Here is an 18,405-nt window from a genome sequence, read left to right on the forward strand (position 1 = left end):
TAATACGTCATCAGATCCAACAACCATAAAAAGAACTACTACGTCACCAGATCCAAGAACCATAGCAAGTTCTACTACGTCACCAGAACCTACAACCATAACACGGTCTACCACGTCACCAGATCCAACAACCAACACAGGTTCTTCTACGTCATCAGATTCAACAACCACCATAGGTTCTTCTACGTCATCAGATTCAACAACCATGACAGGATCTACTATGTCACCAGATCCAATAACCATAACAGGTTCTCCTACGTCAACAGATCCAACAACCACCATAAGTTCTTCTACGTCATCAGATTCAACAACCATGAAAGAATCTACTACGTCACCAGATCCGACAACCACAATAGGTTCGAGTACGTCATCAGATCCAACAACCACCATAGATTCTACTATGTCATCCGATTCAACAACCATGAAAGGATCTACTACGTCATCAGATCCAACAACTATGACAGGTTCTTCTACGTCACCAGATCCAATAACCAAAACAGGTTCTACTACGTCATCAGATCCAACAACTTTAACAGGATCTACTACGTCACCAAATCCAACAACCACCATAGGTTCTACTACGTCATCAGATACAACAACCACGATAGGTTCAACTACGTCATCAGATCCAATAACCACAACAGGATCTGCTTCGTCATCAGATCCAACAACCACCATAGGTTCTAGTACGTCATCAGATCTAACAACCATAACAGGATCTACTACGTCATCAGATATAACAACCATAACAGGTTCTTCTACGTTACCAGATCCAACAAAGACCATAGGTTCTAGTACGTCATCAAATCCAACAACCATAACAAGATCTACTACGTCATCAGATATAACAACCACTACAGGTTCTTCTACGTCACCAGATCCAACAACCACTAAAGGATCTACTACGTCACCAGATCCAACAAACAACATAGGTTCTAGTACGTCATCAGATCCAACAGCAACTACAGGTTCTTCTACGTCAACAAATCCAACAACCACTAAAGGATCTACTACGTCACCAGATCCAACAACCACCATAGGTTCTAGTACATCATCAGATCCAACGACCATGACAAGATCTTCTACGTCACCAGATCCAATAACCATAACAGGTTCTTCAACGTCACCAGATCCAACAACCAGCATAGGTACTTCTACGTCACCAAATCCAACAACCACTAAAGGATCTACTACGTCACCAGATCCAACAACCACCATAGGTTCTAGTACGTCATCAGATCCAACAACCATGACAGGATCAACTACGTCACCAGATCCAATAACCATAACAGGTTTTACTACGTCATCAGATCCAACAACCATAACAGGATCTACTACGTCATCAGATTCAACAACCATAACAGGATCTAGTACGTCATCAGATCCAACAACCATAACACGATCTACTACGTCACCAGATCCAACAACCATAACAGGATCTACTACTTCATCAGATTCAACAACCATAAGAGCATCTACTACGTCATCAGATCCAACAACCTTAACAGGATCTGCTACGTCATCAGATCCAACAAGCACTCAAGAATCTACTACGTCACCAGATCCAACTACCATAACAGGTTCTTCTACGTCAACAGATCCAACAACCACCATAGGTTCTACTATGTCATCAGATTCAACAACCATGAAAGGTTCTACTACGTCATCAGATCCAACAACCACAACAGGATCTACTACGTCATCAGATCCATCAACCATGACAGGATCTACTACGTCACCAGATCCAACAACCATAACAGGATCTACTACGTCACCAGATCCAACAACCACCATAGGTTCAAGTACGTCATCAGATATAACAACCCCTACAGGTTCTTCTACGTCACCAGATCCAACAACCACTAAAGGATCTACTACGTCACCAGATCCATTAAACACCATGGGTTCTAGTACGTCATCAGATTCAACAACCATAACAGGATCTACTACGTCATCAGATCCAACAACCGTACTAGGTTCTACTACGTCATCAGATCCAACAACCACCACAGGTTCTTCTACGTCACCAAATCCAACAACCACTAAAGGATCTACTACATCACCAGATCCAACAACCACCATTGGTTCTAGTACGTCATCAGATCCAACAACCATAACAGGTTCTACTACGTCATCAGATCCAACAACCATGAAAGGATCTTCTACGTTACCAGATCCAATAACCATAACAGGTTCTTCAACGTCACCAGATCAAACAACCACCATAGGTTCTTCTACGTCACCAAATCCAACAACCACTAAAGGATCTACTACGTCACCAGATCCAACAACCACCAGAGGTTCTAGTACGCCATCAGATCCAACAACCATAACAGGTTCTACTACGTCATCAGATCCAACAACCACCACAGTATCTACTTCGTCATCAGATCCAACAACCATAACAGGATCTACTACGTCACCAGTTCCATCAATCACTATAGGTTCTACTACGTCACCAGATCCAGCAACCATAACAGATTCTACTACGTCACCAGATCCAACAACCATAACAGATTCTACTACGTCATCAGATCCAACAACCAAAACAGGTTCTTCTACGTCACCAGATCCAACAACCAACATAGGTTCTAGTACGTCATCAGATCCAACAACCATAACAGAATCTACTACGTCATCATATCTAACAACCATAACAGGATCTACTACGTCATCAGATCCAATAACCATAATAGGATCTACTACGTCATCAGATCCAACAACCTTAACAGGTTCTACTACGTCACCAGATCCAACAACCATAACAGGTTCTACAACGTCATCAGATTCAACTAACATGACAGGTTCAACTACGTCACCAGATCCAACAACTGACACAAATTCTACTACGTCACCAAATCCCCTTAACAATTCATCGAGTCTGTCATTGCCTGATATTTTCGTAATGATCAATCAATCCCAAGTTATTACACTAAACGTGAGTACTTCGATCGTTTTTTATCTGTTTGTAGTTGATCATGAACATTTACGGATGCATTAACTAAAATTCTATATGACACAAGTTTGCATTTACGAGCCGTATACAATTATTACAGTTTAGAGTGGATATAACAGAAGTAGGTTTCATTTTCAACGTTTCGATATAGATATTCGTAACGATGGAAATGATACCTATTTCGATATGGGCTTTCAAATTTTTACTAACATTGTAAAAATAATGCGAAAACTAAGTATAAGCACTAATTCCTAATAGTTTGAATTAGACCTCAATGGGAACAAAACCTCAATTTGTTTGCCACGATGTAAGTAATCTATTACCTAACACCAACTTACATCCCTCACTTTATATAAAACATTTCAACCGTTACCCTAATTCTAACCTTCAACGTTCGTCCGTTGCCAGAAGAGCGGCGCCGAAAGCACGATATCATATCTTTGGCAGACCAGTGGCTTTAATCGTCCTACCCCCTTTACCCGTAGTTTTATGCGTTATTTAGGCGATTTCCATCTTATTTAGGTCTTTTTGGTTATGTCACTGTTCTTCATACTGTAATAAATCAAGAATTCTGATTTGCATATTATTGAATTTTAGGTCTTTACGTGTGTTTTCGTTGATAACCGTTTTCTACCTAAATATATTTCTTCACAAACTCCATTATAAAATACTTTTTAATGAAACCATGGCATTATATATGTTTAGGTATACTGATACCCAACGTAATTTTTTTTTTAATTTTTTTTTTTTTTTTTTTTTTTTTTTAGCAAGCAGAAGAATTTGTTGGCAATTTATCTAATATACTGGGAAGTTCATTAAATCAAAGTGATGCAAGAACGTAAGTTGCTTTAAATGTTTTTTACAAACTTTGGTTGCATTTATTTACAAAACTTGGTGCATCTATTACTCTTTTAGTCAAAAACACGTTCGGCAATAAATCAGCTTGTCTTTTTGTATCATTCGAAAATAAATGATGCACAATGTTTTAAACTGTTTCCATATGTATTTCAGATTTCTTCGTTCTGTCGATGATATCGGTGCTAAATTGACTCTTTCTACTGGAAAAAGTTTTCAGACTGTAAAATCTAAAAATTTAATAGTGGTCATAGTGAATATACCAGGTAGATGTTGGTCGTCAATAATCATTAACTTAGAATCAGTATAACATGAATTATTTCCATTGCCTTAAATGAAAAGTTTGGTGATTTATTAAAAAAATTGAACCGTTTTAATATAGAAAACCCCACTCCATTGGGTCTTGGAAATTCTTCCAATGGAATGCAGGTCACCGAGTACAATTTATTTAACACCAGCCAACCCCCAACAAACACAACATCGTATATTCAAGTTACAAAAGACTTTATCGAAAAACTTAACGGTACTTTGAACATCGGGTAGACTCCTATGATGTATTTAAAGTACTATATATGTTGAACTTAAACGGACCCTAACAATTATTTTCGACACTTACTAAGAGTGCTTAATGGAAGTTTTAGTGTAAACGCTTATGTGTTTCTCAACACTAATATTTATTTTAGTTTAAAATTCACCATATGCCGTTAGGTACCCGGATCGGCTTTTATGCAATGTCCAAAGAGGTATTTCCAATAAGGTCGAACGAAGATTATGTTTCACGCAACGTCCTATCTGCTACTTTGTACAGAAACGGCTTAGTTGTTTCTACAAATTCAACCGAAGCTGTTACTTTGCGTTTTGTATATGATCGGGTAAACCTGTTAACAGTTTATTTTTTATTTTTTTTTGTGGATTTAGCACTCCATGTATTGCCTGTGAAGAACTATTTTGTTCGGCTGATCTAAAAACAAATGGACTTGGTTAAAGACTTTACCACTTGTTAATGTATTTTTAAGATCACAAACTATTTTTTACAGAATATATATGCACCGTAAAGCCTTTGAATTAATTTTGGCTTCAGACGTTGTTCATAAAGTCTTTTTTGTTACTTTATGCTTTACGATTGAGTACATTTAACTCGGCGTGCGCCCCATGGGGCCTGGAAAACTTTGGGGGGACAAGGATATGTTTGTAATGACAGAGAAAATAGGAGCGTATCCATACGGCTACGTGACCATGTCCACCAAACTTTATTTGTGTCCTATTTAACTACTTGAACTCAATTTGTTTTCACGCTCGGAAACAAATTTTATGTACCGTAATTTTAAGTTGTCATAATAAATTTCTAGAAAATCGTATTATCCATTGGCACCGTGCGTCTCATTTCCTTCAATAAAATGAAAGTTTGGGCAACTTCAACGATATAAAGGCGTTTGTTGCCATTTTGCCAACGGATAAAATTTACCCAACTAAAAATCCCGAGTCGACGCCAGAAAGTACACATTCTTATGGCATATTTCTGTTGGGGCGTATTTTGAAACGTCCTGGTAAAAAATTTAGAAAATTAGTGAAACCAATTTTAGTTAGTTAAAAGGTTCTTTTGCCAAAATGATGTTGCCCAAGCCGACCGCTTGAATTGCGCACCTATGGATTACACGCAGTACTCTTGTTTTATCTTAGAGTAATAAAAATATATTAATTTCTATTTTCCTGAAATTTTCTGTAAACTGTCAAAGTCATTAGGTGAATTACGTTTTTCTTCTAGGAAAATGTTGCCAACGCAAGATGCGTTTTTTGGGATACTTTGACCAACAGGTGGTCTACCGAGGGTATATCTACAGTAAACAGAACGACGGATTATATTAAATGCCGATCATCGCACACCACCAGCTTTGCAGCACTCTTTGTGAGTAACTAAGTATGCTTCGGGAGGATCTCTTCTGTAATAAGACGTAGACCATCCACATACATCAAACCCAATAAAGGGTTGGGTAACTTAATTTAAGTGTTTGTTATAATAATAAACCACCTTTGTAATGCAATTTAGCATTGCTTTCTAACAAACTTGCCGCTAAATTTGTACTTAGCAGGATCATGGATTTTTGCCATTAGGTATCACAGTATTTAGAAACTAAGTCGTCAATAATGAAAAGAACTGGACATATTACCTAATTAATATTTTTAAAGCTAACACTTCCGGTGCAAATATTTCTGCTTTAGCAATTGAAGTCGTTAAGCGGGATAAACTTCGAGGAATTTTCGGGTTAAAGTTGGGTTAAACGACGGTACATCGAAGTATTTTGAGATTGCAAACATGTTGGATAACGTTATTTTCCCATGTCGGTAACGGTGCAACTCAAGTTTTGGGATGCTTTATAAGAAAAATTAGGAATTTTTTTGAAAATATATTTTATTGCAGTTCTGTAATTTGCTTGGCAAAGAATAGTTTTCGCCTAAATGGTCTCTTTTCGCAATATGAGTACGCTCCCAGATACTATAAACTAAACCGGGGCTTACGTAGTTTACGTGTTGGGTCAACATCCAACTGAAAATTGTGTAAATCCCAATGTTTATTTTATTAAAGAGCTTGGCATCTGAAGAGTGCTCCATATCGAGATCTGCCACCGGAGTAATCACAACGGTCGGAAGTTCAATTTCGGCATTTTTTCTTCTCCTTACTATCGCTGTGTTCCTCTTAGTCCCGTAAGATATTGGACGTGGAGAAACGTGGATAAAAGAATTCGAATAGTTTAGAACCTACTGTAACTATTTAATAGCTTACCAAATTAATGTTACTAGCAAACCATCAATAGCTTATTGGCTACTTTCTATAAAAAAAATGTAAGCTAACAACGATTAATAAATCCAAAAAAACGCTGGAGACTTCTTTATTTATGTACCAATACCCTTAAAATCAGTTTTGATAGTCATAAGCTAAGTGCAAATCTTTTCAGTTTTTTCTTTAAACGTCAATGCCGGAAAATTGACATAGGCTACGTTTTAGTGCGTTTTTATGCCAATTTTGCCATTACTGACGAACTTTAATTGTTTTATATTTTGACTAAAAACAAAATAAATCAAACCAGATATGTTTGCTTGGAAATGTTCCTTGAGTAACACAGCAGTAACGTTTATGGCAGCGATACCTATTCATTTTGTACTCTTAATCCTCGTCATTACTCCAAACTTCCTATCTATGTGTAGGAACAGGTAATTGCTTGAAAGGTAAAGAAAGAAACCGTAAAACATTTGATTACGATAAACTGTTGATGTACGGTTAATTTTACCAAACTTGCAAATTCATTACAGTTCCATTTTTAATCCAAAAGTTAGCCAAAAGTTAATGAGCTGACGTTTACGATCACGGTATACACCAATAGTTAAGATTTGCTTTTAACTCGTAACGCGCAGAACTACGAGAAGCGGAGGTAGACTGAGAGGCGCGGTGCTGCTGGTCAATTACGCAACCGCGTTGCTTCTCCTAGACGTCTTCATCATTGCCAGTCAGGCCCCCGCCGTCAAGGCACACACCCTTGCGTGCCAGAGCATAGGCGTTCTCCTCCACTACTCTCTGCTCGCCACATTCGGCTGGATGCTCGTGGAAGGAGTGACCTTTTTCCTCTCCGTAGTTTTCGTGAGTATGGAAAGACGCTTTCGGTATCGATCATATAGGAAGCAAGACTCGCCCGTATTATACGATCTTGCGGGTAACGAGTATTGTTCAACCTTTCTACAATTGTACTCACGTTAACTTTAGTTGACAAAAAGCATTGTTTTCTGAATTGTACTCTATTTAATAAAAAATCAAGGTAATATTGAGACGTATAGTTTTTTTTTTCTTTTTTTTTTTTCTTTCTTTTTTACTTTTTAGGGAAAAAGCAGTCAGATATGTTTTTTTCATTTTTGGGATACCATCATACCAACTTAGCCTCTACGGCTAACTGCCGGTGAATTAACACGTTTGATATTATTGACACCAAATTAAGATGAAAATAAAGCTTTCCTCACTCATATGGAATGTAAACTTAAATGGATAAGTTATAAGTTTGTTACTATAGCCATTAGAAAATTATCGGAACCCTTGAAGAAGTTAGGTAAATTTCTGAACTGTTAGTTAGAATATCTCCATATTCATTTTCAACATGCTAGTAAGGCACTGATTGTTTCTATGTTTAACTAAAACCTCCAACCATTTTGATTCAAGGTAATATTAATGCACAATCTGTAAATAAATCCATCTAGTTTTTTATATCATTAATTGCTTCTAATCAACATTATTTTACTTTGTGTAGCCTATTTTTGTCCACAATCAGCTGACCAATAGAATCATTTTTACTTTTGGCATAATTGTTGGTTGGATTATCCCCGGAGCAATTGTTGCAGGAGCAGCTGGATCAGACCCTAGCAGATACATTCGCAACGATAACGAGTAGGTTTCACATCCTCGTATTTCTTAAACTCTAAGATAAGTATATTACGCGTTTTATGAGTTGATTAAGTATGAGTGTGCAGTGTTGTAATGACGTCACTGACATGACTTAAATATATGTAAGGTACTGTGTTCAAATGGCTTGACTTAACTCAAATCGTTTAAGTAAATGACTTAAAATAGGCTAGGGTAGTTTTGCTAGGCAAATTTTTAATGGACTACTGTAGTAAGTTTTGCACATCAAATCATTCGCTTGTTATGCTTTTGTTTAGTTAATATTCATAATCGGACGAGTCTGCAAAATTTAAACAGTTTTACAAATTTAATGGTTTGATGTTTTATTTTGGTGACAAGGACTCTCCTCGGAGTTGACTTGTTTTTTTGATTGGAACTTGACTTGAACAAATGATGGCTGGTACTGGAGCTTGGCTTGCTTTTTTATTCAAAAATATTTCAGTTGAACTAAAATTATCTCACAATGACTTTACCGGGACTTAAGTTATTACAAAACGATTTGCTTATAAAACACTGAAAGAGATTGTTGAATTGAAATTCAAAACTAAGCATAGAAGTATGATTTTGACTGGATATATTATTTCTTGACTGTCCGCTTTTAACAGGTGCTGGATGGTGGTGGGAGATATTCCTTTCTTTGTCATTATTCCGACGGCGACCGCTATGGCCGCTAATCTTGTCATGTATTCCTTGATAGTTAGACATACATTGTGCTCGAAATCAATCGAAACAGTAAGTCCTTGATTCACTAAATTCTGTTTGGCAGACTTAAGCAGAATTAATAAAATTTTCGCAATTGAAATATTCTTTGTTTTTGTGTTCCGGGAGCCTAATAATTTGAAATAATCGTTTGTTTCTATTGCAGAAACGCTCGTCGTACAAAAACTTGTGCTTTTCCGTTTGTCTTTTTTTCACCCTCGGCTTGACCTGGGTCTTCGGATTCATTCTTAGTGGGTTATCCTGCAAATCTGGAACTGCTTTGGCCATTATCTTCACCGTTTCTAACTCTCTGCAAGGTGGAGATTATTGCATAAATATTGTTGCACGTGTTTGGAAATGGTCTATTACTTAAATTTAGCGCAAATAAGATTTTTTTTTATAAGATTGGTGCGTTTTAGAACTGTTGAGGTAGAAAATCTCTATCGAGATTAAAAAAACTGACTTGACTTGAACTTACTTTTACCAATTCCAATAATGCCTTTTAGGATTGTAAGGTGGAGATTATTGCATAAATATTGTTGCACGTGTTTGGAAATGGTCTATTACTTAAATTTAGCGCAAATAAGATTTTTTTTTATAAGATTGGTGCGTTTTAGAACTGTTGAGGTAGAAAATCTCTATCGGGATTAAAAAAACTGACTTGACTTGTACTTACTTTTACCAATTCCAATAATGCCTTTTAGGATTGTATCTCTTCCTAATATTTGTGGTGAGGAATCAGGAGACGCGAAATGAGGTTTCTTCAGGGATGTTCGGCAGAACAAGGCCTTTGTCGTTTTTCACACTGAGGTTAGTGTCTTTGTAAAGTACCTACTATATTTTAAGAGAAAAATAAAATGCACAGCCCTGCATATATAACAATAAATGGAAGGCACAGCTAAAACGATGATTTCGACTTGAAACTTGTTTCTTATTTTGCGTCTCAGTTTAAGCATGTCGCTTTTGATGCTCTTGTCAGCTGACTTCATATTATTTTACAGTTCCGGTCACAGAGGTGTGTATGAAGTGCACAAGAAAGCTGCCAGCCTTGATCCTTCGTTATCTCCCAGGCGACAAGAGGATACTTACAGCACTATTCAGCGGCGTCTATAAATCCGGCCTTAAACACACGCGAGACACAATACAAAAGGATGGAGCGTGAACACAGCCCTTATAATCAACTGCACGCGATGACACATCCTACATTATTACGTATACTCGCACAGAGATTTAGCTTTGATCTCGCAATCATGTATAGCAGCGGACATAGTGTGTATATTGCTTTAGCAAAAGGCACTTTGCATATTTTGCTCACTTTACACTGGGCCATCTCCTAATTTAATGTTTTTCAAAATTCTAACATATTAAAATTCGTTTTTTTAGGCAGAGCTTATAGACTTATGTGTTAATTTTATCGCAAAAGAAAATGTTTTAGATGAGTGCCATCACCAGGGTTATGGCTGCCTATTAAAGTCACTGTCTGAGGTGGTAGGCTGGACAAAGTATTTACGTCATTAATTCTTATAATACTTAACAAAATATCACGTGATAACAAGGCGTGGTCTAAACCTTTTTCTCTCGACTCTTATAGACGGAAATAATATTTTTGTCCCAATATGGCTTGAACAAAAGCGCTTCGATCTACATTGCGACGTAACTGGCGTTCGATTCTAAAAAATACCGGATAGTTGACAATAAGGCGAATTTCAAAACATGCGTTAACTTTAAACGGATGTTCGTATGAGCCGGCGAGGCCTGACTCAGTGAAAAATGATGTCTTTGCAAAATCTTGCTAGATCGGCATTTGATGTTTTTTACAGAAAAATTTCCATGACGAAATATTAAAACGGTGATACAGCGATAAAGCAAAAATTATCTGTGTAAACAACAATATGACGAAGTGGCTGCTTATAACTTCTTGCATTTTTCTGTGGAATTTTATTCATATAATATACCATAACTGTAATAAAGTTGTGATTTCAGCGTTCTAAGTATGGTTTGCTTGAAGAGCCCATCTAACCCTTTCCACATATTTGGCGATGTATTGATTGGGGTTGAATAAGTCTACTTATTTAAATCGCTTGAAATTAATTTTGATTAAATCAACTTAACATGCTCCGTTAATTACTCTAAACATGACTTGTCTAACTTTTAATAAGGTCTTTTGTGATTTGACTTGGTAACCTTTGGAACACCTTGCTTAGGATTTGTTTACTAGGAAAATGAACCAACAAAATAAACTTAATTTAACAATTGCTGTCAATTTGTCGACAATTAATGTAGCTTTGTAAGTTTTCCAAAAATATTCTTTCAGTTTTATTATTATTTGAATATCAGTAGATTCAGTACGTTCAAATTTACCGACATTAAAACGTTTTTCCTACATTTTTAGGAGAAGTAAATTTCTAAAACCTTTGGGTAGTAGCCCAGTGTTTTTGTTTAGGGTTCTAGCTAATACACGTTTCAGCAATTTTAGAAATAAAATTTTCGCGCTATACTTTCTGTTTATTCGTTATTTAAATGTTTTCTGTTTCTAACATCGGGGGTATACCGGTGCTAATAAATAACAGTTTAGGCTAACTAACTATGAAACATATATAGTACTTTTTCAAATAATTTTATTAAACATTTTTGTGGTACAATAGGCGTCGTTGTATATTTTAACACATATCCAGCTCAAAAGTTAAAGAAGTTTTTAACATAAAATAAATAATTATAAAATTACAGACGAAATTTTACTTGGTATACCATGGGTGGTTGTTCTGCCATACAGCTTTGGAATGAAACAAACCTCACAACTTTGTTTGACAACAACTTTTTTATGCCATTTAGCAATTTGTGCATATCAAATCCTTTTCGCGTGATCACTACTTAAATTGTATCTACGTTTTGTCAATGTAAACTAATAAATGTAAGTAATAAAGCTGTTTACTTAAGACGTAAATGTCTGTTTTATTGGAACGATAATCTACATCTGTGCGACCCAACCTTTTTCCGTTTGCAAACTCAGTTGTATTGCTATTTTGTTACACGAACCACTAAACGATATTGATATATCAGAAGAAAGGAACCACATACAGTTTACTCTTAATGCCAAATTCGAGCTTGCATATATTGGATATTAACATATTATGTCGAGCATTGTAGGACACAAGTTATATACTTAGTATCAGCACAAAGAATGCCCAAACTTAGGCTCACTATGTTTTAAAGCTTAAAATCGGAACGATTCCAAACAGCAGTGTTCTAACCAAGTCATTTCGAAATATCTTAGGTCCCAGTCAAGTCATATGCCAAATAAGTTAAGTCCAAGTTAAGCTTTTTTGAATAAATTAGAAGTCAAGTCCCAGAGAAGTCATAATTAAAGCAAGTAAATTCCAAACCAAGTCCTTGTTACAAAAAATTACGTTAAGCTAAACAATTAGGTAAAATCATCCGATATGAGAAATACCTTAACTAAAAAATACCAAAAGGCAACAAAGGGCAAGCAAATTGTTTTATGTGCAAAAATTAAAATAAATAACCCAATTTTACAAAACAATCCTTAATGAAAACACTTAATTTCAACCCAAGTCATTTATCTAAAAGACTTGATCAAGTCAAGTCATATGCTCAAAAGACTTAAATCAAGTAAAGTTATTTTGCCCAAATGACATAAGTCAAGTCACGTCATTTGAAAACAGTGACTTAAGTGCACTTTAAGTCATTACATCACTGCCAAACACTCACCAGATCCAGCAGTATTTGGGTTATAATTAAAACGTCACAAAAATACATCATAGCTGGACGTTATCAAGCATTTAACTAGAGTCCCGCGTAAATATAAAATTAAAAATAGGACTAAATGAGTACACCTAAAGCCATCGCATATCACTAAATGATTCCGTTTTTTACGGCAAATTAAAAAGTAAAAAAATGGTTGGTGGGAACCAAGCAACAGACAAATCTCGAATTTGATGGATTATTCTTTAAATTCTTATTTTTATAACATGTCAGCATTGTGACTTGATTTTATTAAGTGCAGGGTAAAATAGTTTAGTGCAGGGTTAAAGATTTTAGAGCAGGGTGTAGCTCAATTACAAACTGTAAAATGTCGGCGGCCGGTAGTCTTTTTTTAATTCTTGGCAAAATTTTCACACAGCTTCGTCCAATTCTAATCTCGGACATTCGTATTCGTAAACTTCCTCCCAGAAACCACCTCCCACCTGTATATAGCCTAACCACCTGATGTTCTCCCTCCAAGTTACTCTGACTACGTTGGTTACAATAACTATGCCAAGTAGCCGTTGCTCTTGGATCACCATAACCAAAAATGAATTTTCCTTCAGCAAATAGGACTTTAATCGTTATCGTTGAATGCACTTTTATTGCAAGATTCACACTTTTTGTTATTTGCCTTTACTGATCACTATTTTATTACTTTTTTATTTTCGTATACCAACCAATGTCTACATTTTACCTCACGTTTAATTACAATTGCCACATATCCCCTAAACAGAGAATGTTAATAAGTCACTCATTTATAATGAAGCAATTTGTCGATAGCTTACCACCTAAGACAGTTAATATTAGATTGCATTTAACGTAGTTTATAAACTTCAGCTTTCACAGTCGCAGGTACTGAAAGCGTGTCGCCCTAAATATATTCACACAGGCCAATTTGATGAGTAGAAAATCTCTATCGCGATTACAAAACCTGACTTGACTTGAACTTAATTATAACAATTCCAATATTGCTTTTAGAATTCTATCTCTTCCTAATATTTGTGGTGAGTAATCAAAAGAGTTACATCTGGGATATTCGGCAGAATAAGGCCTTTATTCCTTATAGAATAAGGTTAGTGTCTTTCTAAAGCAGCGGTTCCCAAACTTTTCTAAAAAATTTGCCTGGCGGACCCGTTGCAATTATTTTGATATTTCGCGGCCCTGTAAGATTTCAAGGGTCAGTTGACCCATATTTCTTGTAGTGCACTAGTGTAGTCACAATTCTTTCTAATGTAACAACCTTCTAAATCAGGGTGGTCCACGGTTGACTGCATCGTGGGCCACAATATTTCTTGCAAATTCTTTGCGGTCCACATAAAGTAGGCTAAATGCGTATCAGGAGCGGGTCAACGTTTTTCGTTTGGTCGAGGCATGAAATGTTTAAAGATAACGTCACAAAGTAGCATCGAAAGACGGATACGCTCCAGAAACTTGCTTCTGTCGTCGAACTTGCGCGCAAATAAAATCGAATGTCATGAGACTGGGAAAACTGGTGTGCGCGAAGCGCGAAAATTTGCGTATTTGACAAAAATTTTAATTAGAAGACTGCATTTTATAAGCGTAGAACGTTCGCGTAAAAGAGATGTTGCATACTCCCCAATCGCTAAATAACAAAGACGTTATCATTTCGCGCAAAAAGGTTTAGTTAACCAGACCAATTTGGCTGAAATTGCAACTGGGTTTGGACCACCCTGTTCTAACTAATGCGAACGATTCGCTGATAGCAGGTAGTAGGCCTACAGCATAATAGATGCTTTATGATGTCATAAAACACGCTATATGGTCGAATAATAAAGTATAACTAAAGACAATAAAGATGACAGATAATGTTTAAAACATAGAATAAAGTTTATAAACTTAAAAGACTAATTCTCCTTGCGGACCCTCTGAAATTGCTGTACGGACCCCATTTGGTCCGCGGACTCCAGTTTGGGAACCGCTGTTTTAAAGTATTATATTTTAGAACAAATAATGCAATACGCAATACTGTGTATACCACGATAAATACAAACACTAAAACTATGATTTCGATTTCAATAAAACCATTTATATATTGCATCCCAGTTTAAGTATGACGCCGTTTTTTATTGTCAGCTGACGTTATTCATATCGGTGTATGAAGTGCACATGAAAGCTGCCAGCCTTGATCCTTCGTTTTCTTCCGACGCCAAGAGGACAAATTAGCGGCGCCTATAAATCCTGCCTTAAGATACACACGAGATCTACAAAAGGATGAAGCGTGAATATGTCCTTATAATCAACTGCACGCAATGACACATCCTACATCATTACTTATATGCTATACTTAAAGCTTTAGCTCATGCACAAAGCTTTAGCTCATGTCCTATGACAGACTTAGTGTTTATTTTGCTTTAGATTTGACTCACCTTGCTATCACGGAATTCCTGCAACAGCATTGTATTAACCAGAGCTTTGAAGGTATCTGCTTATTTGTTACCAAGAATTATTTTTGTAACAACCACAAAAGATAGCCATGCGGCTACCTTCTTGGTACTTCTATTTAAAGAATTCTTCATCTCGTACAAGGGTAAGAATCTGATATCCATTAAACGCACCCGGAGCCTTTATTTTGTCTCACGACAACTTAGGAAGTGACGTGACGGGGGTCTTTAACCGTTATCACGTAGGCGCTTGGCCCAAGGCGAGGCCTTGCCATTGTAATTCGGCTTGGCTGACTCTTGCGATTACACCAAATGCGCATAACTTGGCCTTATAATTTATGTTAGCAGGGTGTGCGTTCGCGCAAAACCCCATACAAATAAAGAAGAAAAAATACTATGTACTAAATAAATCACTATCGTTCTTAACTGTTACATCAATCAGAGTTGTATGTGAAGTGTCGAAACACCATCTTCTTTTGGATTACGATTGGGTCGTGGGTAATATTTGGCCCACATACACAACAGAAAGCATCAGGAATATTTTTACACCCACGTCTACTATAGAAGAAGCCGTGTTTAAACTTTCAAGACAAACTACATTCCCTACTATAAAAACGTAATGTAAAAATTGGTAGATTAAACCGACACATGCACACTCCCAACTTCCTTACATGACCGCACACTCTCAGTGTTCCTCCCAGTTACTTATATCAGTATAAAGCGTGCTGATGAGCCCTTAAAGCATGACGTATTAATAATCCGATTTTACTGATGAGATAGCAAATCTAATTTGCAAAGTAGACAGAAAGGTACCGGTAAGCGTTTGTGACGGTAAGATTGCCTGATAGATGGCCATTCTTATACTTCTGTTATAATTGCATTTGTCCCGCCCAATAATTAAATTTTAAGCATTCATTTTTTGCTTTTGAAACGGTCGTCCTACAACGACGTGTGCATTTCCGTTTGTCTTCTTTTCACCATCGGGTTAAACTGGGTTTTTGGGTTCATTCTTAGCGTAGTGTTTTCTAAGTATGGGGCTGCATTGGCCGTTGTTTTTACTAAATCTGACTAAATACGAGGTGGAGATATTTGTTTAATTATTTTTCTATATGATTGTAGATGGTCGCGTATTTTATTAATTGCCTATAAACTTAATACCAAGTACCTATTTTGCGCTGGAGTGTATTTGCGCTGTTTGAATATATTCGTGTTAACATAAGTGCACTATATTTTGTTTATAAATGCTTACAAACTTGAAAAAAACCTTTAATTAAAAAAATTCTTTTTATATTACATTACATTGGTTAATCGTTTAATTTAAGCCGTTCAGCTTTCACGGGCGCCGATACTTTAGCCGTATATATATATTATCGTAAACGTAATGGCTAAAACACATATTTCGATATTGTAAAGTTACACACTATTTTTATGCAAATTCTGTTTTGCAACTCACCTAATTCGTTTTACAACGCTATAGGCGCATCTTAGGATTGCTGAGTAGAAAATCTCTTTTCTTTTACGATTTTACGCGTCATCCTAAAATAGTGTTGAGTATAGAAAATCTCTAACGAGATTACAAAAAAAAAACATTTTTGGGGGGTTATATCTTAAAAACAGATTAGGGCGGTTTTATTATATTAACAGATTAAAGTGGTTATATCACAGCGGTTTCCAAACTGGGGTCCGCGGACCAAATGGGGTCCGTACAGCAATTTCAGAGGGTCCGCAAGGAGAATTAGCCTTTTAAGTTTTTAAACATTAGTCTGTGTTTTAAACATTATCTGTCATCTTTATTGTCTTTATAGTTATGCTTTATTATTCGACCATATAGCGTGTTTTATGATGTCTATTCTGACATCATAAAGCATCTATTATGCTGTAGGCCTGCTACCTGCTTTCAGCGAATCGTTCGCATTAGTTAGAACAGGGTGGTCCAAACCCAGTTGCAATTTCAGCCAAATTGATCTGGTTAATTAAACCTTTTTGCACGAAATGATAACGTCTTTGTTATTTAGCGATTGGGGACTATGCAACATCTCTTTTACGCGAACGTTCTACGCTTATAAAATGCAGTCTTTTAATTAGTATTTTTGTCAAATACGCAAATTTTTATATATATCATATCAACAGATTAAAGCGGTTCTATCATATAAACAGAATAAGGCGGTTATATCATATAAACAGATTAAACCAGTTTTAATATATGAACAGATTAAAGTGGTTGTATCATAAGAACAGATTAAAGCGGTTGTATCATATGAACAGATTAAAGCGGTTCTGATATGAACAGATTAAAGTGGTTGTATCAGAAGAACAGATTAAAGCGGTTGTCTCATATGCACAGATTAGAGCGGTTATATCATATAAACAGATAAAAGGAAAATCAAGCTGAGATATTACACACTTTACCATCAAACCAATGCGTTATAATCATAAGGACAAGCAGAAGAAAATGCGTCTCCTTTACAATCGTGTAAATTTGTTTCAAATACTTATTTAGCTGCCAAATGTGGCTGGATATTAGTCGCTAAACGTGAATATTATTTGGACTTTTTCAAGTTGTAAGTTATTCTGTTTTTGCCTTGAATAATGGTATTTTCAAATGAACTATATGAAGTGTTTGAATTTTTAAATATTCTTTATCTTTCTAATGATAATATTAGAATTTTATTTATAAAATGATATCAGAAGCAAAGTTGGTATTTTCTGTGTTTGAACTACAAAACGACTTGTTGTGTTATGCTTGGAATACGAAACCTAAATATTTTTATCTTAACTAAATTTTCTGAAAAAAAATTGTTAATACACGACAATTAAATAAACTCGGGATTTCATGACTAAAACGTGGTAAGGTGAACAGATATTTCGTATGCAGGGAATAAATAGTTTGTACATTGGTGTTGTGTAAAATAAAGGAGTATTAAACTTAAGTTCTCCGAGAAAATATCGCCGAATGAGAATAACAACTTTGCTTAACTGTATTTTGTGGTAAATCATTTTAAAGATTTAACTTTTTATAGAATGTTTAAGTTCTACTTTTATAGAATGCCTTTTGTTAAAAGTCTGCCTTGGAGTAAATGCTTAACATAGTTGTGTTTGTGATTTAACAAATTACTGTTCGGTTCTTTAGTTCTGTGCTTTATTAATAGAGGCGAGAGACAAACACAATTTATACTACGTTTAAAACTCGCTTCTAATACCCACGGAATTGGTAAAGAAAGTTAAGCCTGAAAGATGATAACACGATTTGTGCTAAACATGAAATAAATTGAATTTTCTTTTTT

The 18,405-nt window shown here is 35.9% G+C and overlaps 1 non-coding gene across 1 annotated transcript; it reads left to right on the forward strand.

The window, feature by feature from the left end:
* The first annotated feature begins 15,328 nt into the window (after positions 1–15,328).
* Positions 15,329–15,493, forward strand: LOC146137920 (U1 spliceosomal RNA). The gene has a single exon (XR_014501525.1). It is a non-coding gene; the product is annotated as a U1 spliceosomal RNA (small nuclear RNA).
* The last annotated feature ends 2,912 nt before the right edge of the window (positions 15,494–18,405 follow it).

The sequence above is a fragment of the Ascidiella aspersa genome, chromosome 7 (genome assembly GCF_963924565.1).
Source record: "Ascidiella aspersa chromosome 7, kaAscAspe10.2, whole genome shotgun sequence".
NCBI lineage: Eukaryota > Metazoa > Chordata > Ascidiacea > Phlebobranchia > Ascidiidae > Ascidiella > Ascidiella aspersa.